Raw genomic sequence first — 22161 nt, 5'->3', positions numbered from 1 at the left:
GCAAGGCTCCAGCAGCAGCCCGGGGTCACAGCACCGCATCCAGCTGGTCCCCGCGCTGCCCCGGGACATGGGCTGCCCTGCTGCAGGAGCCTCCCTGCAGGGCCGGCACTGGCCTGCACACCTCATCCCAGCGGCCCTGAAATGCTTGGCCTGGTGTAAAGACAGGGAGGTCAGGTAAGAGTCTGTGGGAGAACGACATCACAGTGCTCCTTCATCCGAGTCTTCCTCCTCACACTGATTGCAAAACATCATGAACCTAGTTTTAAGTTTCCACTAAAACCGATCTGTCATGATGGTCAGACATGCAGAAAATACTCTGTGACAGCAACTAAGTTACAATAGCTACAGTGTAACACAACCGAGGGAAGCCCTTTGGCATCTGGTTGCACCTCCAGCACTTGGGGAAGGCGCAGCCCTGAAGGCAGCTACACCTGGAATTGGTGAAATTGGTAAAAGGACAAAATGCATCATCTTCAATGATGCCAGTAGCAATTATTTGAGATTAGCAAGAGTTCGTGAAACTGGGGGAGCCCAAGAAGTGGCCTAGGCACACCTGATGGGAGCGGGGCACACAGAGGTGCTCAGAGGCCGCGGCAGGACACGCGATCCACAGGCCAGCAGCTCCCCAGCGTGAGCACGGTGAAGCCGCACCACGCTAACCCGCACACCGCCTTCACGCCTCTGGTGTCACCACCACGCCCGCGCCAGCTCCGTACTGCGTTCCTACGGCGCTGAGCTCAGCAGTACGTGGGGCAGCACCGACCCCACAGAGCCGCCCTACCGGCCCCACACCGCTCAGGTGACACCTGTAACGCGCACCGCCAGACCCGACCGCGGCTGCTCACCTCCTCCCGCCTCTGCCGGGACCCGACGGCTGCTGGCTGACGGTCGCTGCCGCCCAGCCTCGCCCTCACGCCTCACCCCCCACAGTCCCACGGATCGGCTGCCCCAACCGCGGTCCGGTTCCCGACCCCGTGAGCGAGACGCGGACCGCCGCCCACCCCCGGTCCGGGCCGCTCGCACCTACCTAGCAGGAGCTCCGTCCACGCCGCGTCCCGTGGGGCAGGCGCGCAATTGCGCGGCTACGCCATGGGCAGCCCAGCGCCGGCCAGGAACGGAACGGAAGAGCCGAACGGGACCCTCGCCGAGGTCGACCCTGCGCCGGCCGCTACTGCCCGGCCCGCGGCGCGCGGGAGGAGGAGAAGGAGAAGGAGGAGGCGCGCAGCCGCCCGGCCGGCCCCCAGCCCGCGAGTAACCCCATGGCGGCAGCGCCGCGCACACGGCGGGGCGGGCCGAGCCGGGCGGGGCCACACCGTCATTGGGCGCGGGGCGGGGATCGCGCCGTGACGGCACCGACGGCGTCCCCGCCCCCGGGGCCCATTCGCCGCGCGGAGCCGGCCGGACCCGCGCCGCACCTGAGCGCCGTACGGCTGCACCTGCGCTCCGCGGCTCTACCCGGGGCAGGGGAAGGAGCCGTGTGACGTGGAGGCGGAGGTCTGCATGCGCAAGAGGAGCCTTTGTGCCAGAATATAATAGTGGTCGTTCAGTACTGAATCCGCTCCTCGATTTGCCAAAGCTCCCATTTCAACACTGCATTGAGTTTTGGAGTGAAGAGAGCACGGGTGAGGGCTTTGCACCTCACTGCGATCGCCGAGCTCTACCATAAAGTTCTCCTTATGCAAGGAGTGCAGAGAGCCAGCTTCTGAAGCCCGACGGCTCCTTAGAACTGGCTGGGCCGGGTGCCGCTGCTGCTCGGCGCCGTAGCCAGCGTGAGTAGGGCAACACCAGAAAGCTCCGTCACAGTTCCGAGCCCCGACCCGCTTGTCCGAATGAGCAGCTCCCGTACGGAGCTCACGGTGAGAACGGGCAGAAACACAGCGAATAAAAGAGGAGTTTCAGAACACCAAAATTTCACTAGTTCAGTCTGCTGTCAGAACACTGGGGATGGTTACTACCATGCTGTGTGACCTCACTAAGATGCTGCAAGAGTTCGAACAACTTATCCTCTCTCGAAATGCCAGTATGTAGCTCAGAGTAACCTCCTACTTCCTATACTTAGTGCTGTTTTCCCCTTTGGAAGAACCTTGCAGAGCCCCACCATGCCTGCCTGGGGTCTGCGAGCAGTTTGACCCTGGGCACCCAGACTGGGCAGCGCTGCTGAGCACCTCATGGAGACAAAACCTCAAAATGTTGGCACTAGCTGAGGCCTTAAGCAAGTAAACCAAAGGTTGCTATAATAAGCATTTGGTTTGCCTGAAGAATTTCAGTAGGCAGCATTATAAACCTGAAGAAACAAGCAAAATACAAGTTCAGGCTGCTTTTTGGCAGCCTAAACCCACTTACACAACTTTTGATTTATTTTTAAGTGTTTGAAAAGTTGCGCATGTTGGAGCATGACATAATCCCCTATTACTCCAAGTCTATATGTCAGATACAAAATCTGCACAAGAGACATGGAGGTGGGGGAAGTCCCTTCACTAAAGAAGAAATTAATATTTTGCAGCACAAAAAGCAACACATGTATTTCTGTGCATATTATGTCTACTTTACTTCCGCTACCTGAAATCCCAGTGTGCTGATCAAAAATGGGATTGAGATTTGAGCAGAGCAATGATTTATTTTAAATATTCATTTACATCTCAATCCTGCACAAGTTAAATTTGATAACATTTACTCAGATGAGTGGCCAAAGCTGTTAATGTGTACAAAGTGTGTACAAATCTTGGTAAAATCTAACTTCTTGTGTGCAGCTAAAAATTGTTACTACCATTTGCACTGATATTAGTTAAGGATTTATTCCTGCCCTTAGAGCCACCTTCATTAGGTACTAAGCATCCATGAAGTTGAGGCTTTGCACCACTTCACTGATGTCTGGAAAGACTTTCCAAGCCATGCTCAACATTGACTTGTGTTTACAAACTCTTTTGTAATTAGTTGATGAACATGAAGTTCAGTGACTTAAGATATGAAAAGTTACTGCATACAAGTACAGTTAGGTGTAAGGTTTGGCTGGCAGAGGAACATTATGATTTATTGGCTCTGGCAATATATTTTTTAATAATACTTCATGAAAGAACAAAGACGACACCAAGTTTCCTATTAAAAATAAGTTAATTCCTCTCATCTTAACTGTAGTGTTAAGCTGTGCAGAACTGCATATGTAATCCACACTAAGTATTCGCTGCTCTAGTGATTCAGTTCTTTTCCAGGGCAGGATTATTTCACTTAGCAGCCACTGGCCAAATCCAACAATGCAATGGATTGTCCTCAGCAAGGTGCATGAAAGCTGTGGCAGATCACTTTTGCAAGAGGCTTACAGAGTGCCGCAGAATTCAGCCTAAGTAAATGCCAATCCTTATCTTAAGGACTCTACCTCAAGTTAACACTTAGCAGTTTCAATGTCTCTTAATTTTTGAGACAGCATCAATTCTGAGTCATTACTAGTAAATGATATTATCTATGTAGACTCAAAATTCATTAGGAATATACTTCTATGGGTAGCAATTACTCATGTGCTACTCACAAAAAAAATTAAAGGCCACCATCAATTAAAACCTCACATTACTGCCATGAAACTCTAACCCACTCTGAAGAGTCAGATGAGTTCACATCACGCAAACCAGAAGCAGCATCAGTACTTAATACAGGATGTCATTTTAGGGTAAATGATCCTCTCTAGGGACAGGCCTTATTAATGTGGATCCAACTCCATATTATTTTGTTTGGCTCTTTAGACTCCTAAACGGCATAGGTACATGCTGGCCTTTGTCACTCAAGCCTGAAGATCTCACTGCTAACACAGACATCCACATTACTTTGTATTTACAGAAGCCTTTTGCCATCAGCCAGGCTCTTGAGTGCACACACTGACTACCTAGCAAGGAGCTCAGCTGTGCAAGATGCTTATTACTTTTAGCACTCATTCAGCAACTGACTTTCAGCACAGTTTTAAGCAGGCACTACTGAAGACTGTACGCTTATTGATCAATGCTTATTTATTTAACTGAAACTGCATTGTTCAACTTCTTATGAAATCAAATTTCACATAAGCTAACACTTTTTAATGCACTGGAGTTTTTTTTGTTTTTTTTTAATCCATGGAGTTTAACAAGAGAATTGGAGTTAGCTTTTTCTTAAAACCTTGCCATACTGAAAACCTTTACTGTCTGGTTAATTCCCACAATTCAAGGAACTCAGAATAATCTCTGACTTCCATAATGATACTGGACTGGAGCTTTGAGATTGAACTCTGAGCTAAGGACTACATCATTGAATATGATGATCAATATCATACAATACTGAATGTGCCTCCTGCTAATGAACATATTCTTATTATGAATCCACTGCCACAAGCAGAAGTGTACTTGAAGCAGATACTTCAGGATGTAAGCATCTTGCCTATTTATAGCACTGTTTAGAGCACTTTACCTACCAAAAGAGGGTATAACAGCTTAACAGCTCTACGAAATAAACATTCTCAGATTGATTTGGAGACTGTTCTGAAAGTAGATATTTCAATAAACAAGCAACTTAGTATGAAGATGTTTTCCTGTCACATTATTTAAAGATCATAGAAATGATTCCCAGACATTAGTAAGAACTAGTTCTTCCTTATGGGTAATTTCATGACTTTATCTATACAATTTTTCACATGAAGGTTCAATTAACAAGATTAAGCCATCTGAAGTTTCTTAGGAAATAACTCACTAATATTAACTAATGAAGTTAAAATCCAATATTCCTTACAAAACAATCCTGCATTCCTTGAACACCTAGAACTTCTGCCAAAGTTAAGTAAATGTTAGTGTTATACTGTTAGGCCTATCTATACTTGAAAGTTACTTTGGATTAAGGCAGGGAATCAATTTCAAGTGCTGCAGAAAATCTGGACAAATTCCAAAAAAAAAAAAAAAAAGCAAGTCATATACTACCAAAACCTGGAAGGTACCATGGGTTTTGAGCTCAACATTGAAGTTACAAATCTAATTTAAATAACATTCCTGAAGGTTTCAGATTAAAACACACACACACACACACACACACACACACACACACACACACACACACACTGTGACCAACCAGCCCTTTTGTGCCTCCTATTTCTACCTGCTCACCTCACACTGACTCCCCCACACCCAGCACCCCCTTTGACTCCAATACCCCTCTTATTCTCCTTCCAACATTTTTCTGATGTTTACAGACCCTCAGCATAACAAGTGCAAACACAATAGACCAGAAGAAGAAAGAAACTGTATGAAAGAAGGGAGGGGGGGGGAAAAAAAAAAAAAAAAAAAAAACAAGAAAAATGTTAGAGTAGCATACCTGCACTGTTCAATTACTTTTTTTTGGCTGGATCCCATATGGCACATTGTCTGTTCAGAGCCTCATCCAAAAAGCAATCAAATAGGCAGAAGTCAATAGGTGATTTTAACCTCTTCAATTTTGGACAATTCTCTTTAGATTAGAGAACAAAACACCTAGAATTTAACAGAAATAAAAAATACTAAATAAGATACACACAAACTTTCAGATTAAAGCCTGCACATTCACTCTCTGCAAATATCTAAACTATAGAATTACACATGACTAAAATTGTAGCTGTGGTCTGCAGAGTTCCCAGATTGCTATATTCAGTTCTGAGCTTTAAAAGCATAAGACATGCTTGTGGTTCAACACCACATTATGGATGGAATTCTTCACAGCCAAGATGTAAATACCACAGGCTAAAATCTTCTCATGTATACAATGGCATAATTACTTTATTATATTTTACTTTGTTATATACACAGGGTGTCAAAGGTTTTATTGAAAAACAAACAAGACAAACCTGTTTTCTAGAGAGTTAACAACTTAAATAAGCAAAGGCAAGTGAAAGAAAGGAATGTACAACAATGTAAGTTATCTGACATTTTTGGTAAGTTAAATTTCATCCAGTACAGCAAAAATGCCTAAAATAAGACTGTTTAAGCTGTAGTTCTGTCCTGAAATAGAATTGAGTAGATGTTTAGATTCTAACTATAAATCCTAAAGAAATGAGAAAATATTCCATGTGAATTTTAAAAGGTTGCAGGTGTTTTATTAAATAAAGCTATCATTTTGTCAGCATTCTGTTTGCAAAGGGTCTTGAGAATGAGGAAATCATGAAGTTGTTAATTTAAGATATTTGGAGCCCAAAATAGGCAATAACATTTTAAAGCGGAAAAATTAGACAAGTATATACTCTGCATCCAAAACCATTCCCCCACAATGGAAAGTCACCTAGTTAAACACATTGCCTACAGGAGCTTCAACATCAACTTATGGCAAAATTTCTGGATTTGCCAATCTGAGTAATTGGCAAAAAGGCTGCAACTTATTTACTTGAACTTCAGGGAAGGAATTCTGCACTGCCACTCTATGGTTAGAGTTAGAACTGCACCTAAAGAAAATAAACTTTTTCCAGACAAAATGTAAAAACATTTCCTTCACATACACTGTACTGCTTTCACTATTTCAAAGGACATATTAAAAAATACAAAAGAATATTCAAGCCTTTTTTGCAAGTATTGGGCCTCTTTTTTTTCCCCTCTCTATGTGATCTGTAGTGTATTACATTCAAATCTCTTCGCCTTGGATTGCTACTGATTAATGCCTTATGCTGGATATATGTTTGTTTTCTCCCATGTGTTAGCTTATCATCCTTGGAAGAAGAATAACAAATGTGCCAGGGAATGTAACCTATCCATCTTAATTGTCCTTCATTGGAGTCCGAGTGAAGATATAAGACAAGTGCAAACACAATTCCTGAAGGGTTTATACTTAAATTTGACACATGATTTGCTGCTGAAAGACTTTCATGTCATGCATTGATTCAGAAAGTATCAATTATTTAGAGCAGATGTGTGTGAACTGCTATCAAAATTCACTCTTTGTTCCCATTCACACATTATAAAAAAGCCAAATACAATCTTCTTTTTCTTTCTCATATACACAAAAGATCAAGATCTTGAGAAAACAGAAGAAAAAACAACCCCATCTCCTTACAACCTACCTTTACCAAGCTCCGGGAGGAAAGGATAGTCTTATCTCAACGTTCAGATGCTTGCAAAGTCAGATAGTAGGGCAGGTTCTGCACCTGGGAGAAAGCCTGAGTTCCAAAGAAGAGAACCCACTTGGTAAATCAGCCATCCAGGGCAGTTTTAGGGGAACGTGTATCACTTCAAACATCTCGACTGTAGTAGTGACAATGGGGCTTGTGGAGAAAGACAGTCTTTCAATAGATAGGTTGAAAGCAGCTGAAAACACCAGAAAATATATGAACCAATAATACCAGTCATAGAACAGATCTGAACTCAAAGACTTGCAAAACATCTGTTCACAAGTAGTCCAAAGTATCCCCAGCTAGCTGTAGTTCCATGAATATTCCCCACCAAGGGGCCAAACACAAGTTTTGGTAACTTTCATACCTGCTTCCTGTAATCCACCTACATCTCCCTTGCACAACTTAATGTCGACAACCCTTAAGTATTTCTGAAGGATTTGTTCCACATAACTGCTAGTGTCAACTACTGTCAAGGTGACAGTGAGCTGAAGGACAAACTAAATATCTCAGAACCAGTATACTCTCAGAAATCTTCCCAAGGTTATCATATGGACATCACTTAAGAGCTGGGCCTGGATTGTTCCTGCTTTATCTCAAGACAGAGAACCTTCTGTACAAGCTGACTATAAGCAATCCAGATTGTATCTATTGGTTCAACTGAAGTTTATCAGACAGATAAAATTAAATACTCAGTGCTGTTGAAAGATACAGTCAAAAAGAAGAAAAAAGAATAAGGAAATCAAGGGCAAGTTATACTTTTAGCACTAGTTTACATAGCCAATAAAACTGCTATTTAGATTTTTCACTTTTTAATGTCATCTTAAGGATATGTTTTATCCTGAAAAATCAGAAGTTTCATCTGCACCAACATCTTTTTCTGATGTATTCACACAGTGACAGGATAGACATCTACCACTGCAATATGGACCTGCAAGAGGCTTCTAAGCCCATACTGAAATATCTGTGCTTTCCTGAACTAGACAAAACATATCTAAAATATTGAACTGGCACAAAGTGTAAGAGACCAAGATTATTAAGAGACATTGAGTGCTTTTCCATACTTTTTTTAAATTTGCTCTTTCCAAAAAGAGAACAAAAAACCCACAAAGACAAAAAAAGAAAAATTGAAATGCAACGTACTTTTTTAAAGCATTGACAGATAAAATTTACCTCCTCTAGAAAACATGCTGATGTCCATATATAGACAGACAGGAAGATCTGTAAGCCACAGATCTCCTTGTCACACTATCACATTTTTGCTTGTTCTTTCAGGCATTAGATTATGATATATTTTTATATCAAGAGTCAACGGAAACAGAACAGTTGACTACACTGAAAATTGCTCCTAATGAGTGAGCCGCAATACTGTCACTGAGGGTGAGAAGGGCATCACGCTAAAGCACACTGGCTGGTCACCATCTGCCTCATCCTGTTTCTCACCAATCACTTTGTTAATGAACAGTAATTAATTCCAGAAGAAAGACATAAGAACAGATTTGAATAAACACATTAGAAAAAAAACCCATGATCAGACTGTATGCCTGTCTCCAGTAACAATTAGTGCAGTACAAGAGAAAGGGGTCAACAGAACAGAAGCTATGTCTCAAGCATCTGATAATAGGGTGAATTACTTCCAACCAATTCCAGCGTGGACTGCAAACCCACTGGAGCACATTAGGTGTACTTCCAGGCCACAGTTTAATTTCACCCAGAGGGAATTCTATTTGTCTTATGAGACTTGCGTCATGTAAACCAAAATGCCACAGGGGTGAATGGCCAGGAATTTGGCTTCCAAAGCCTGCTCCTGATTCAAAATGAAGCGCTGAAGTAGACATACCCCCTGCAGCTCAAAGGACACAGTTTTAGTCTAACCGGTCCATAGTCACCCAAACAGATCAGAAAAGCTTACAGACAAGATACTGCAGGGCACTGACAACACTAACAACTGCTGCCTGAAAAAGAGTCATCTGACACTGTTCCAAGACACACACACAGAGCAAGTTCAAATCCACAAAAATATTTTTACTCTCTGCTTCGTAGGGGTTAAGCAACATTCATGTACTGCCCTGCCTCCCTCTCTTCGTGTTTTGACTCCACGTGTTATCTAGGCATTGTGTAGGCCTTCTGCTAGGGAGAACTCCATCAAATGTGAACTTCAAGAGATGGTAGAGTCTCTTCTCCCCGTCCTTTTTCTTCTCTTCAACAAAGCATAAGTGGTGATTCCAGTACACCTAGAACCATAACACACTCATGTGTGTGATGTGATGGAGGCATGCCAGAGGAGATAACATCTTCTACTTAAACGCATTTCTAAAATGGTTTTACTTTTTCCATAGTAAAGACACCAACTGCAGTCACGTTTCGTCATATGGGATGGAATTCTGATCCCTGTAGAGAAAGCAGAAGAATTCTTTGTGCCCAAAGCTACAAAGTTAGAAATATAAAAGGCAGCAAAAGGGATTACAAAGATAATTTCTTAACAGTTACATGAGAAATACTCCATCCACTTATGATAAAACAGATTTATTCAGCCTAACTATGAGAATACTTTTCCTTCCTTTTTTTTTTTTTTTAAACAAAGAAAAATAGCTGTTTCTGTGATACTTTTTTTTTTTTTTTTTTTTTTTTAACCTGAAAAAAGCACTACAGCAGTTTGTAATACTATAATGTGAGGCAAGGCACAACAATGACAACAGAGTAGCAAAAACCTAGGCTACAGCAAGAGAAGATCTGCTCAAATACAACAGCCATAGGCACAGAATACTTACCCTCAGAAGACCTCAGGTATGCAGAGATATCCAGTGACAGACCTTCACCTCCACTGCCAACCCTTAAATGAAGTCTGGGAAGGGCTGAATCCTGGCTCCATTCCTTCTGGTCACTCAAGGGCATTACATGCACCTGAGATCCCCTAGGCTGGCCCTGCCTTCCCACCAATTACTCAATCACTACTTCAGGCCATGACTCAGCATTTCTGCTACAGGCAATATGCTAAACCATCCTTACAACAGAAAGGCCAGCTTAGCATCTGTCCGGTCAAGTTAACAAAAGACAAACAAAATATATGATTGAGCTGCACTCTTGCAATCAAAGAAAGACAGCTAATGTTTAAAAGTAAATCCCAGCCTAAGTAGTAAAATTAAAGCTTCTGTTGGTTTTTGTGTATATGTTCTGCTTTTGTGGCTAAAAAAAGAAAGAAAAAAAAAGAAAAAAAATAAGTCCCATCCAACATATTCTGCAGTTTAGTAGAATTCTCATTCTAGTTTTTGAAATACTACTGAAAACACAGTCTTTGGTAACTATTAGCATATTAGTAACTATGCCTATATGTACATTTCTTACTGTAACCATATACATTTCTCATAGGGGCATAAACTGGGGAACATTCTGAGCTCATATTTGTTTCCCCTGTGCATCCACACATGTGGTGAACAGCTGTACAAGTTGTAAAATTGTCTTTACACATTGCACATGTTTTTGAATATAGTATGCACGTACATATATAAAGCAAGTCCTAAAGCAAAATAGCACAGTGTTTCTTCTTGCCTTTTTTTTTTTTTTTTTTTGGTAAATATTTGTGTGGGGGTTTTTTTCAAACAAAGACAAATGTTTTCTGCTTAGCTTCCACTTACAAAATAATAGCAGTTAATTATTCAGAATTACAAGCTTACCAGTTCTTAACACGACCAACTACCTCCACTGTGGCAAAGAATCAAATGCTGTCAAAACCAAATCTGCAAAGCAACTGTTACTATGCTATTGTGATCAGCTCCACTGCAATAAAACATATAAATGAAAAATTGTTACTTGTATATACATTTTTCTCTAGGGTACCATAAGCAAAAATTGAAAACAGCTGAAATTGTGTCACCCTCTCAGAAAGTAAATATTGCTAATATGAATCTGATGTATTAAAGGGTGGGGGAAAGCTCCAGACTAACGTTCCCTTCGTTAATGCTCTACCACCAAATTAAAGAAAGGCGGGGTGATTTCCCCATCTCTGGTGAGGGCTTAGTTTTCTGAACACAGCTAAATCAATTCCCAGTGAGCTATCTTATCTGCAAGGCTCATGAAAAATATCTGAAGGGTAAATGGTTAGCATCTGGAATGGACCACACTGCATGAAGTAACAGTTATTTCATAGGAGATTTCCCATGGTAGATATTCCCAAACCCAAGTATGAGGTCTTCACTCCCTCCCATACCCACCACAAATTATATCAGCTGAATGTGCTGTGTTACACTGTTAATACACTCAGGGAAATTTTAAATAAGTACATACAGCCAAGTACAGTAAACTGATGCCTTCTTTTTTGGTTATTAGAAGAAAAAAAAATTAAGGGCAGTTCCATTTAATGAGAAACACCTCCCTGTGCTTCCATCTTTCATCTGCCAACAAATGCAGATATTGCACATGCGATTTATCACAGACTAGAAAGGAAAGTGATACACAAGCCACTGTTAGATTTAGTTATGTAAATCTGAGCAATGCTTTTGTTCTATTTGTCTCTTTCTGCTCTCCTACAGCTCTACTATTAACATTTGAAATGCTTCCAAAGAATGCTCATTCTTCCAAACATTTGTAAAACTACTTTAAAATATATATATATATATATTTTTTTTTAACCAGCTATGTAAAGCAGAAATGTGTTGTCACTTGAGTTTTAATGTTGGCAAGTACAAAGAAAGATACAGTCAATTGTGCATTTGCCTGCAGGCAGGTCATTCACATTCATTTATCACACATTTTCTGCTTGCTCTAAAACTGATCAGATTGAAATTAGATATTTTCCCTTCAATTTAATAAAATTAGCAAAAAATATTTTCCATCTTACTTATGGGTCTGACAAGACAGCTTATAAAAAAAGGTCAGCTAATCTGAGTACTTTCACAAAACATTTTCATTGCAATACATTAATGATGATATTCTTCTCTCCTTTTTCTGTATCGTACATGTCAAACAAACTGTTACAATTTAGATTTAATTTTGCTACTTTCAGTATTAACTTGTGTTTGTTCTGCAGATTATTGTGATGCTTTGATTAAGGGTATCATCTTCCCCATCTTTGCCAGTGAAATTTTCAGGGAACTTTATCAACAGCTCACATCTTCATCAAGCCTCAGTTCAATAGACTACTGATGTGTTCACCAGTAAGTTAGTAAGTTGTTCCACTCCAAGTTAATGAAGTTGCTTGTGTGTCTTGACTTCAGTTGTGTTGACTAAAGCCCTAAAAAAAAGCCCTAAAGCTCATCTACCTGGAGAGATACAAGTTGAAGCCCCTCACTGTTTCAGGCTATGTGACCTCAAACCTCCTGTTGGTACTAGCAAACAAGTACTAGCCAAAGATCAACCCTCACACAAAGATAACAATCAGAGCAAAATCAGCAGAGGTGAAAAGTACACACTGCTTTGTAGCATATGGCGTTACATAGCTGATCCCTGAGGGTCAGCTAAAAGGACCCCTGTCCTTTTAGCTCTATTTATTGGGACAAGTTGGACTTTACTTGACATGCATGAGTAGCCAAATCAGGCCACTTCAGATTTAAGAGCCTGTGAAGTTCAGCATTTAGACATATGTTCACCAGATAATTTTCTCTCCCAGAAGTTAGGGTGTGGGTTTTGTTTTTTAACTTCCCCTCTTCTTTTTGCAGCAGTTGTCATGTAGTTAAGCCTCTCTTGATAGACGGGTGAGAGACAGGATTTCTACCATCTGAGGATTATCCTCTCTACTATATAGGAGATACAGAAATACATAGGGTCTGTTTTCTGGTGATCTTTTTTTTTTTTTTTTTTTTTTCCAGAAGACATCTTGGAGAAGGAAAGGAGGGGAAAGCTGGAGAGATCCCTAGAGCAGGAATGCAACTTCTAATAATGACTTGCAGATGTCAGAGTAACACTCTAAGATCTTCCTAATAGTCCAAAGCTATTGTTTCTAACATACGCAGAACAAAAGTCTCATGTATATGGCTGTAAACAAACTTCTCATCTAAACTAATTGTGCTTCAGCCAACTTCAGCCCTGGGGGAAGGGAGGGATGAAGGGCTTAAAATGTCTCCAGTTTTACAGTGTTGCACTTAGATCATCTTAGAATCTTGCCATTATACTTCAGAGATGAGTTATCTCTATTATTTGGGATCCAAATCACCACCACAGTACTACTGGAAATGCCAATGATAAAGCAAATAAAACCATACCCAATACTATGAGATACTCAAGTTCAAATATGCAGTAGTAATAAGAGAAGATGGGAGTTTTCATTTAGAATTTGTAAAATCACTTCCAAAAAAAAAGAATGTTGAGCAGCTCATATACATCTTGGAGAGTTTAAATGCATCCAACTTTCACAGTAAATAGTATAATATGTAATTAATTATATTTCAGCAGCAAATACTAGGATACTAATATCCCATTTAAAAGAAAATGCTTTTAAAGCTTCAATTTCAGATAGTCTTATTCATGTCAGCTGTTTAATGGATTTTTTTAAATATAAAGGTAACATTTGGTCTTTATGCCAGTTCTTAATTACCAGACAAAACTCAAGCAGTATGTTTGATGTAAAGCAAGAGCACGTTGGAGATCACATATTTCTTTCACACACTAAAATAAGTTACTCATGGTGTGTCACTAGAGTATCACAGAATCATAGAATCATGGAATCGCAAGGTTAGAAACGACCTGCAAGATCATCTAGTCCAACCGTCCTCCCACTACCACTGCTACCACAAGCACTAAACCGTATCTCATAGCTCCTCATCCAGATGCCTCTTGAACACTGCCAGGGACAGCGACTCCACCACCTCCCTGGGCAGCCATTCCAATGCCTGAACACTCGCTGAGAGAAAAAGTTCTTCCTTATGTCTAACCTAAACCTCCTCTGGTACAACTGGCAGCCATTACTTCAGAAAATATATTTGTAACCACATGTCATCAACAGGAAACAACTTGATTGTATTTATTAGATCTTCATCAGGATGCCAGTCAGCATTTTAACTTGCAAAGAGGCACCAAAGTGTGTCTATAAGCATCAACTGTATTTGTCATCAAGGTTTGCTGTAAGGGAGTAGATAAGAAAAGGCACTCCTAAAGTCTCACAGACACTTATGGGATGGATGCTTCCTTTCTCCATACTCAAACAACCACACTGAGGTGTCCCTAGCAGTGTTCCACCACCGTGAATGAGCACAGACCTTCTCACATGTGAGAATAGAAGCTCCTGTTCCTCACCAGATACACGGGAGTTGTATATGGGGAGATACGTGGGAGAGCCTGGATGCACCCAAGCTACATATAAGTTTCACAGCTTCAGAAGGATTTTTTAGCACTTGATGCTTTTATGAGCTAGTGTAATATAGACAGCTGAATTCAACTTTTATTACCTGGTACAACATAGGAAACCTCCATCTACAGATTCATATAGTGGTATCAAGGCACCACGAAGACTGTGCTCAATATGATGGGGAAGTTATTACCACAGGAGTGTAAAAGCAACTGGATCAGAGCCATGGTTCAGCTGGTGTGGAGCTTTGTCCTTGGCCATAGCTGTTGCATAAGAAATTCAAGGACCTTTGCAAGCCGTAGTTAGGTCACATCAGTTTCAGTTAAAGATTCTTCTAGTCTCCAAGAGTCAAAATCATATGAATTTCTGTCTTTTCTAAAACACTTAATTCTTAGCAGTATGTCAAATCTGACTAAGCTTGTTTTCTTGTTTCTTTTTTTCATTGTCAACTCCTTTTCTGGATCCCCACTACGCTCTAGATATAAAACAGTATCCTGAAATAACTATTTCCTCAAGGAAAATATGCATTGCATCAAAAAAAAAAAAAAAAAAAAAAAGCTTCCTTTTGATTTTGAACACAAAACATTTCATGGATATCTTCGTCATGTTCTGCAAGAAAAATCAAATAGCTCTTCCCACTGACTCACCTACATTTACTATTATTTTTTTTAAACAAAAGATACATCACAGCTCAGCTCTATTTGTCTACGGTATATCATTATCTTAATCAGAGTTTTTCACCTCTCTCAATCTGAAAGATTTCCTAAGTTTTTACCACTTTTTTTTTTTAACCAAATTTCTCTTTCTGTAGCCTGCTTTCATTGATGTTACAGCAGCAGGACTCTTGCTGACCAATGTGACAGATAGTCTGTCTTTTCCACTCCAGTTATTTTCACAGTACACAAAGATGTGGTGCAAGGAAAGCCACTTGCATGAGTGTACGCACAGGGAATTGAGGATGTCTGGCAAGAGGCAGCTCTGGGCTTTCTATGTTTTAGATGTCAAACAGACAAGCAGCAATATCTCTATAATTCTACTTCAGGGCAAAACATTTGCCAAATAGTTGCAGAGGATTGTATTCCTCTGTAATCACAAGAAGAAGCAATGCAGAGAAGTGAAATGTTTCCAGCATTGGGGTTAATAATTTTAGGACAAGTCCAATAGCCCTTGTTGAAACTGTACACATGAGAGGACTGGCATTTGACACAATTTTTAATCATAAAGGAACACTGAGAGAACTGAAAACTATTTTAAACTGATGGAAAGGGACATGGCACATTAAAAATTTAAAAGGATCTCTCTTCAAAAGGGATTCAGTAACACCATTCAATTTAAGTTTCCCATGAGCCTCAAAAAATAAAGTATTGAATAGACTTTTATTCATATTTCATGAAATATTAGAATTATTTATGCTCCTACATAATTTTTGCTGAAAACTACAGCTAGATGAGCACCACCTGTGAAATTTACATATTCTCTATAAAGTCACACAGACAAAACAAGATTTCTTCAGGCTGTAAAATCTGCTTCAGTCCTCAGACCATTGCTACAGGACAACATTACCTGAACAGAAGCAGATTTTGCTCGGAAGACAATCTGAGACTTCTTTCAGTCCTTCATTCTTCTCGGTTGCATGGCTGATGAGCAGGTGCTTATTCTGCAAAATTCCTTTGGTTCCAGCTTCTATAGGCTGTCATAACTCTAATCCTTAGAAATCGCTGCAACAACTGTAATGAAGCCCATCTCAGTTCTGTTCACTGCATCCATCAACACCTAACACTTATCAAAATTTAGAATTAATGGATGTAGCACCAAGCGTTCACAGAATATCTCCAATATCCTGTAAGACTCCACTTAGACTCTTCCATTTTTTCAAATGCATACAATTTGTTCAGAAATACTACTGCTGTATTTCAATACAGTTTACAACTATGCTTTAAAATTAATGAGATGCAATTTGAAAAACAAAATCGTATTTTCACTTGTTCATTTTTTTCCTAGATCATAATTTACGATAAGTAGTATTAGAGAGGACAAGATTGAGACCTAAATTACAGTTTACAATACAAATACTTAAGATCAGTAATTACACAAACATTATACATACATTAATCAGTACAATATTTTTCTTCATTCTGAACAATTCTATATCTCAATTATCTTAGAAATATGCAAAGAAAAAGAAAAAAGGCTACTTGCCATACAATTGAAATAACTTCTCTCACTGTTCCATACCAGAAACATAGAAAGAAAAAATCCCTGAAAACACAATATATATTTATATAACTTTATCTCCTTTCCAGAATTTTTTAAGTTGTGTTGCAAATAAAATTTAAAAAAATATTGTAAAAAGAGCAGAAAATGATTATTATGCTACCATGAACCTATTGACAGCCTGGGATTATAGTCTGATAAAGATTGGTGCATTCATCCCTGATTAGCCTGTTATCATTTTAAATAAAATTCTAGGATAGTTCTACATTTCTAAACAGATCTCTGTCACCATGTCGTTATTTCTACAGGAAAAAATAGTACAAAGGAACCCAAAATAATGTAAGGTATTTGGTTAATTAAAAAAAGGTTTAATTATGCAAGTTTCACCATGTTGCATCTATGCAGAAGTTATTCCATTTTTAGTGAGTATATATAGTTAATAATTATTCAGTTTTATTTCTTGATTGATAAAGAGAAGAGCCTCATGAACAATGCAAGAAATCCTAGGTTTGATCCAGATCCTAATAAGAGCAGTTGAAGGGGGCTTTATTTTTCTCTTGATATCTCTAATGTACTACAGGCAGATAATCCTTTTTCCTTTCTCTTCTTTTACCCTTTTTATATCCATTATGTATAATGAAGGTAAAAAAAATGAGTAAAATAATATTATGCTCAATATGGGGACATATACTCAGGCACTGCCTGAGATTATTCTTTTCAATAATTTTTAAATAGTTGATTAACTGGATGAATCAAACACTTGAAGAAAGTAAGTTCTCAGAATTCCCACTGAATTATGGAGTTTTAGATGTATCTTAGGACTAAACTGTCAACACATTACATCACTGAACAAGATGACTGCCATCCATCAGTCACACAGGACAAGAATCTCTGCAAATAACTGAAAATATCCAAAGTAACCAAGGATGTATGCTTTTCCTCCAATAATGAGACTGTGCACACTGCATTCAGAATTATACCTCCACAGAGTACAGCAGAATTTGTCCCCCTGCATGCAGCAATTTTTACAATTAGAAAACATTGAAAAGTCACATTGAAAAGTTAATCAGTTGCATTATTTCTGCACGTTTAGAATATTCCTATGCTAAATAGATTCTAAAGTGGATTTATGTCTGCAGGAATCACCTGAGAAAGGTATAGGAAGAAATGGAAATAAGTTACAGTTTTTGTTACTCAGAGGCAGAAAATCTGTCCAGAACAATTTGTTCTTAATGGCTGTTTTAGCTCAAAAGAGGCCCTGAAGTAAAGAATAAACAAACTGTCAGAGGAACAGAGAATAAGTCTCTTAAGATCAGGGTTAAGGTTCATTGGTACAATTGCTCTAAGGCAAAACATTACCACATCTTGGATTAATCCTGGCATGTAGACAAATATAAAGGTACAGCAGTAATGCACATGCAGTGCCTTTTCTGTGACTGCTGTACATGCAGTGCGTCCAAAGGCATAATACAAAATGCAATGTCTTGTAAAAGTGAATTATTAATTCTAAATATATTGAAACAGAGATTTAGAAATTCAGAAAAATAGGTAATAATAAACAAAAGCTAGATAAATATACTTCGTGGTCCCAGACTTGCATAAACTGTACTACCCTTCTTTAAGCCAAACACAGACTCCAGGCAGAAATCCATCTAAAAAAAAAAAAAAAAAAAAAAAAAAAGCCAGTTTCCTGATCTACAATTGGCCTTCAGCTTTTTTCTCCCTCACAAAGCCCCAACATTTTATTTTTTGTTTTAAAAGATTACATTAACATATCTTGACCACCCATGAAGAAAATAAGACATGCACAGTGTACTTCCATGCTGGAGGATCATGCAGGATTTGGAGAATGATACAAAAGCCACTGCACACGCTCTCTGGAGTAGTCTGCCCACATTTCTCTAAGTGTTCTATCACGTTACTGAGCAAACATTTACTTTAGCATCAGTTGTATCAAAGCCCTCCTCCCTTCTCTCTGCTCATAACATCCAAGAATGCCAAAGTCCAGGGTCTAGCCACATCTTCCCCTCTTACCATTAGAAATACACCTCTCCACACACTCCTTGCCCTTCCTTGCCACAGGAATTCTCTCTCTTAAAGCTGGATCAGAACTAACAGCAGGCTGCAGTCCCAACCCAAGTACTCTGATCCCCATCACCACCTTCAGAGCTGCCGCTGCCTCAGCTCCAGACACTGTTGAGGACCATGGAAATTTGGACACATGAGAGGCAGTGACAGGGCTCCTGCTGAAAGCACGAGGTACCTTATCTGCTCACTATGAACAATTTTAGTTACCACAGCACCTCACCCAATGCTAGAGTCACATTTCACCGCACTGTTATAGCAATAAACATTTCCGATCGGCTGAGGAGTTCTCTTAACAGCACAGATTGCAGGGCTGAATACAGCTGTATGTCTACACTGCTTATCCATCCTCATTTATTTGCAGAGCTGAGCTATGACAGTGAAGGAGAACAAGCAATTGTTCTACCAGCAAGCATCTGATCCCAGAGAAGCACTGTGTTATCATTTCTCCTCTAATAAGTACTCTATGAAAGGAAGAATGTTAACAGCCTGAGATTTCTGGACAGTGCCAACTCAGAAAAAGTGTACCAGTCACTTATGAAGACTCTCCATTTGCAGATGCACTGCTCACTTCACAGGCTCCTTGGCAGAGGGATGTGGAATATTCCCTAAGGCCTCAACTATTCATTCTTTTTTCCATTATGGTATTTTAGAAAAGGTTACATTGTCCAGACTTCCTCTAACAGAAGCATAGTTAGAACCAGTTAGATTCCATGATTCTATGAACCAGCACTGCTAGCAGGCTCTCCTGGGCTAAATTTTAACTCTCTTAAACTGCTGTTAACATAACGTGCCTATAGACACTGCTAGCAAGAGCTGCTGTTGGAATGCACAGAGAGAGGAGGAAGGAGAAGCAGGCCTTGCACAAGTTTTGTACCGAAGTGGATGCAGAATGTGGCATGGCACAAGCTGAAAATGCAGGGCAGAGTCCTTGCAGAATGGAGGCCTGGAAAAAGGAGTTCATGCTCATGAGATCACTGTGCAGTCCAGTGCCAAGTGCTTGCATTTGCAGTTTGAGAGGCAGCTTCTTCCCCAGCTTCAGCATCAGCACCAGGATCCGGACACTTGGATCCAAGCCCTTTCATCCAAGCATTATAATAATGTTAGATATTTTGAGCACATGAACATACAGATTGTTTTAATTTACTGTGTAAGTATACGAACACGCAGCTAGTGACTTTAAAGGAGTTTGGCCTTTATTGGTTGGTTAACAATTTGGTTTGTTTTTAAAATACGTTGCTACAAGAGTTCCACACATACAAAGAGCCAATGAACAGATCACTAAGGTTTATTAAACCTGTTAAATATTGCAATCACACAAAACCTAAAACCATATTAAGCCTGTAAGACATATAGTCACTTAACATACAAAAATCTCACTTAAATCTATAATCCCATAAAGGCTGTGACAAATTAACTGATGTCCAAATAGGAAAATCTAATTAAAAATTGATTAAAGTTGCTAAAACCATGACAGCCTCTCTCAGAAATTCTCACCCTGCATACTCTAGTAACACCAGGCATCTCTTACTTCTCATACCCACCCCAGTAACGAAGGCATTTGGTTGCTCGTCTCTGCTCTTAAAAAAGTGACTCCTTGCAATATGCTGTATGAAAATATTCCTGCCTACAGGCGCAGTGATTTGTCAAGCCCCAGTCTAACTGGTGATCCTGATTATGCTGGTATTCAAATGGAATTCTTTAAAAGTGTCCATTTTTCAGCAAATAGGCACTTGATCTCCTAAAAACATAGTGCTACATGAGTTTCCTCATCGCTCTAAAGCAAACAGAGACAGCACTATGCCACCTGTCTGCACATTGTTGCAGAGAAATACACTCCCTGTACCAACTTATAGTTGCATGTGCCATACTACTCCAAAGACAGATGGCCAAATTTTTCCCTCTCAGACCATGAAACATATATAAGCTGTAAATAGCTTTATAATTCTAAGGATAAAAAAAAAAAAAAAAAACAAACAATAGAGCTGTACACAACAAGCATTTCCTCCTTTCACATTCTCTCACATAGGTGACTAGTTTACTTGTGCAGAAACTACTCCTTATGCTACAGTAATTCTGTTTCAGAGAGGCTGCTACAAATTGTTTCTGCTCTTCTGCACCACAGTGGCTTCTGTGCCCTGGCTTACTAACTGCATCTGTGATGACTTGGCACTTGAACACCATTTTGAAATCTCTCCTTGAAGTTTATTGTCATGTAGAAAAACTGGTTTTCTTTTTTCTCCATCTCACATTATCTGAATTCTCTCCCTTGTTATAAATATCACAAAGTATTCAAATGTCACCTCATCATATATTGAATTTATGAGTAGGGACATCACGTCCCTGTTTGCACGTCAAACCAACAATGTGATACAAAAAGCCAAGGCTCAAGCCAGTGAACCACTGATTTCAATTATCTTGAAACAAATGGAAAAACCTTTCTCCAGTTCTGAGCTGACACCTACTGGTAGAATGTTGCAACAGTGCAGGAATAGGGAAATGCACAGCAAGCCATTTCAGGAAGGATCTCCAAGTGGTACTTGGTGAAACGCTCTGGGTTTGAAAAGAATAAGAGATCCAAAAAGTATGTATTTTATGCAGTTTTGCTCCAAGTATAGTCAGATCAGGCCAAGCATATGGCTGGGGGCGTAACTCTTCAAGTTTTGTATTTCAGGCATAACTTAGAATTTTATTAATGTCGAAGACTGTTGAAAGTCATTTTAAACAGATTTGCTTTGGATTAGCTTAGATCACAAGGGGGTATAAACACATAATAGCCTGCAATCGTGTTAGAGCAGTTTAAAAAGATCTTAGGTCTCAGCTGAGGCACAGTAATTAATAACACGCACATCCTCCTAGCCAGCTGCAACATAGTGTCAGCCCAGTTTGCATAAAGACACAACTGAAGTGGGTTTAAAATTCAACTCATGCTGAAATAAACCATTACTAAATCAGAAAAAGATTGTTCTCTCTGGGACTTGTACCAGTACAAGAACACTCCTTCAACAAAATCTTCTTAATTCAGTATGCAGATGAAGCTGCAGATGCGTCTTTTCCAACCTCAATTTCTCCATAGTATAATGAAGAGACTGGAAGAGTGGGGAACATTCAACCCTTTTGATACACATGAAAGTGGTACTCAGATTCTTTGGAGGGAACCATATGATGGCAACAGTGCCACATGTAACATTTTAAATAACAAATTAGATCCCTAATTTATGACCAAACACTCGGAATTTTATCTCGTGCTGTTGCTTTAGGCAAATATTAGAAAACTTAGTAGAAAAGAAATAGGTCCCTTTCTAACATATTCAAAGGAAAAAAGGAAAAAAGAAATTCAGACTCAATATGCTGTTTTGTTTCTCCTGTTCTTTGCACCCCAATTGGTTCTAGTAGCCACAAACTTACATAAATTTAGCACTAATATCGAGCATCATTATCCTGGGGAATGCAAGACTATACTGAACAACCCAATCCTTTTCCCTCGGCAATCCATTTAAATCAC

At 39.7% G+C, this 22161-nt stretch overlaps 1 protein-coding gene across 2 annotated transcripts in view; it reads right to left on the bottom strand.

Moving 5' to 3' along the window:
• The window catches only part of TGFBR3 (transforming growth factor beta receptor 3), a 114727-nt gene extending 109272 nt beyond the window's left edge, over nucleotides 1-5455 (bottom strand). The window contains exon 1 of one of the 2 annotated variants that reach the window (XM_085231330.1): nucleotides 5323-5455. The gene's annotated coding sequence lies outside the window, so the exon portion shown is untranslated. Of the gene's footprint in view, nucleotides 1-1027; nucleotides 1287-5322 lie in introns of those variants that run through there. The other variant, XM_085231328.1, reaches the window with a different exon arrangement.
• Between the last annotated feature and the right edge of the window lie 16706 nt (nucleotides 5456-22161).

This window comes from Meleagris gallopavo, chromosome 10 (assembly GCF_905368555.1).
Source record: "Meleagris gallopavo chromosome 10, MGAL_WU_HG_1.1, whole genome shotgun sequence".
Taxonomy (NCBI): domain Eukaryota; kingdom Metazoa; phylum Chordata; class Aves; order Galliformes; family Phasianidae; genus Meleagris; species Meleagris gallopavo.
Note: the sequence above shows the minus strand (reverse complement) of the source record. Positions and strands in the feature narration are given on the sequence as shown.